Below are 3,018 nucleotides of genomic sequence, written 5' to 3'. Positions count from 1 at the left end.
CAAAATACATACATATCTGTACTCAGATATGGCTCTGATATAGGCAGCCAGTATCACAAGTGGTGGCTTAACCCACTGCACCACAACATGGGCCCCTCTAAGGTTTATATGAAGAGGAAATACACCCAGAATATCCAACACAATATTGAAGGAGAACAAATCTAGAGAACTAACACAATCCAACTTTAAGACTTCTTATAAAATTACAGTAATCAAGACAGCATGGTATTGGTGAAAGAATATACAGATCCATGGAACAGAATAAGAACCCACAGTTTGATCCAGATCACTTCAGTCCATTGATCTCTGATTAAGGAGCAAAGTCAATATAATTGAGAAATGGTAGATCTCTAAAATAATGATTGGAACAAAATCTACATGCCAAAAAAATCTGGACACAGACTTTTCAACTTCCACAAAAATTAACCTAAAATTGATCATAAACATTAATGTCCAGTTAAAGACACCGATTGGCTAATTGGCTTTAGGAAGAAAACCCATCTATTTGCTGCTTACAAGAAACACATCTTTCCAATAAAGATCCATACAGACTGAAAGTGAAAGGTTGGAAAAAGGTATACCATGCCAACAGAAATGAAAAAAGAGCGGGCGTAGGCATCTTAATATCGGACAACATAAGCTTTATCACAAAAACTGTTAAGAGAGACAAAGAAGGACACTATATAATGATTAAGGGATCAATTCAACAGGAAGTTATAACAATTATCAATGTATATACACCTAACTACAGGGCACCGGTCAATTTAAAAGATTTGTTAAGGGACTTAAAGGGAGACTTAGACCCCAGTACTATAATACTGGGGGATTTCAATACTCCACTCTCAGAAATAGACAGATCAACAGGACAGAAGATCAACAAGGAGACAGTAGATTTAAGCGACACAATAGCACAAATAGATCTAATAAATATCTACAGAACTATTCATCCTACACAGAAAGCATTTACATTCTTCTCGGCAGTACATGGAACCTTCTCTAGGATTGACCACATACTAGGCCATAAAGCAAGTCTCAGCAAATTCAAAAGAATTAGAATCATACCATGCAGCTTCTCAGACCATAAAGGAATGAAGTTGGAAATTAGCAACTCAGGAATCCCTAGAGCATATGCAAACACGTGGAGATTGAACAACATGTTCCTGAATGAACACTGAGTAATAGAAGAAATGAAAAGAGAAATCAAAAACTTTCTGGAAGTAAATGAGGATAACAGCACAACATACCAAAACTTATGGGACGCAGCAAAAGCAGTGTTAAGAGGAAAGTTTATAGCAATAGGTGCCTACATCAAGAAATTGGAAAGGCACCAAATAGATGAGCTTTCAATTCACCTCAAGGATCTAGAAAACCTACAGCAAACCAGACCCAAATCTAGTAGGAGAAGAGAAATAATTAAAATCAGAGAAGAAATCAACAGGATTGAATCCAAAAAAATTACAAAAAATCAGCCAAACGAGGAGCTGGTTTTTTGAAAAAATAAACAAAATTGACACCCGATTGGCCCAACTAACTAAAAAAAGAAAAGACCCAAATCAATAAAATCAGAGATGAAAAACGAAACGTAACGACAGACACCTCAGAAATAAAAAGAATCATCAGAAATTACTACAAGGACCTGTATACCAGCAAACAGGGAAACCTATCAGAAATGGATAGATTCCTGGACACATGCAACCTACCTAAATGGAACCAGGAAGACATCGAAAACCTAAACAGACCCATAACTGAGACAGAAATTGAAACAGTAATAAAGGCCCTCCCAACAAAGAAAAGCCCAGGACCAGATGGATTCACTGCTGAATTCTACCACACATTTAAAGAAGAACTAACGCCAATACTTCTCAAACCATTCAGAACAATCGAAGAAGAGGGAGTCCTCCCAAATTCTTTCTATGAAGCCAGCATCACCTTAATTCCTAAGCCAAAGAAAGATGCAGCATTGAAAGAGAATTACAGACCAATATCCCTGATGAACATAGATGCAAAAATCCTCAATAAAATTCTCGCCAATAGAATGCAACAACACATCAGAAAGATCATCCACCCAGACCAAGTGGGATTTATCCCTGGTATGCAGGGATGGTTTAATGTGCGCAAGACAATCAATGTGATACACCACATTAACAGACTGCAGAAGAAAAACCATATGATTATCTCAATAGGCGCCGAGAAAGCATTTGATAAAATACAACACCCGTTCATGATGAAAACTCTAAGCAAACTGGGTTTGGAAGGAACATTCCTCAATACAATCAAAGCAATCTATGAAAAACCCACGGACAACATCCTATTGAATGGGGAAAAGTTGGAAGCATTTCCACTGAGATCTGGTACCAGGCAGGGATGCCCACTCTCACCACTGGTATTCAATATAGTTCTGGAGGTTCTAGCCAGAGCTATTAGGCAAGAAAAAGAAATTAAAGGGATACAAATTGGGAAGGAAGAACTCAAACTATCCCTCTTTGCAGATGATATGATTCTTTATTTAGGGGACCCAAAGAACTCTACTAAGAGACTATTGGAACTCATAGAAGAGTTTGGCAAAGTAGCAGGATATAAAATCAATGCACAAAAATCAACAGCCTTTGTATACACAGGCAATGCCACGGCTGAGGAAGAACTTCTAAGCTCAATCCCATTCACAATAGCTACAAAAACAATCAAATACCTTGGAATAAACCTAACCAAGGACGTTAAGGATCTCTATGATGAAAATTACAAAACCTTAAAGAAAGAAATAGAAGAGGATACCAAGAAATGGAAAAATCTTCCATGCTCATGGATTAGAAGAATCACTATCATCAAAATGTCCATTCTCCCAAAAGCAATTTATAGATTGAATGCAATACCAATCAAGATACCGAAGACCTTCTTCTCAGATCTGGAAAAAATGGTGCTTAAATTCATATGGAGACACAGGAGACGGTCCAACACAATCTGTGTCTTCTTTTTAAAAAGATTCAAGAACAGATTCCCAGTAACAGGATATTCTGGAAT

This window comes from Oryctolagus cuniculus, chromosome 1 (genome assembly GCF_964237555.1).
Source record: "Oryctolagus cuniculus chromosome 1, mOryCun1.1, whole genome shotgun sequence".
NCBI lineage: Eukaryota > Metazoa > Chordata > Mammalia > Lagomorpha > Leporidae > Oryctolagus > Oryctolagus cuniculus.
This window is presented reverse-complemented; position numbering follows the sequence as displayed.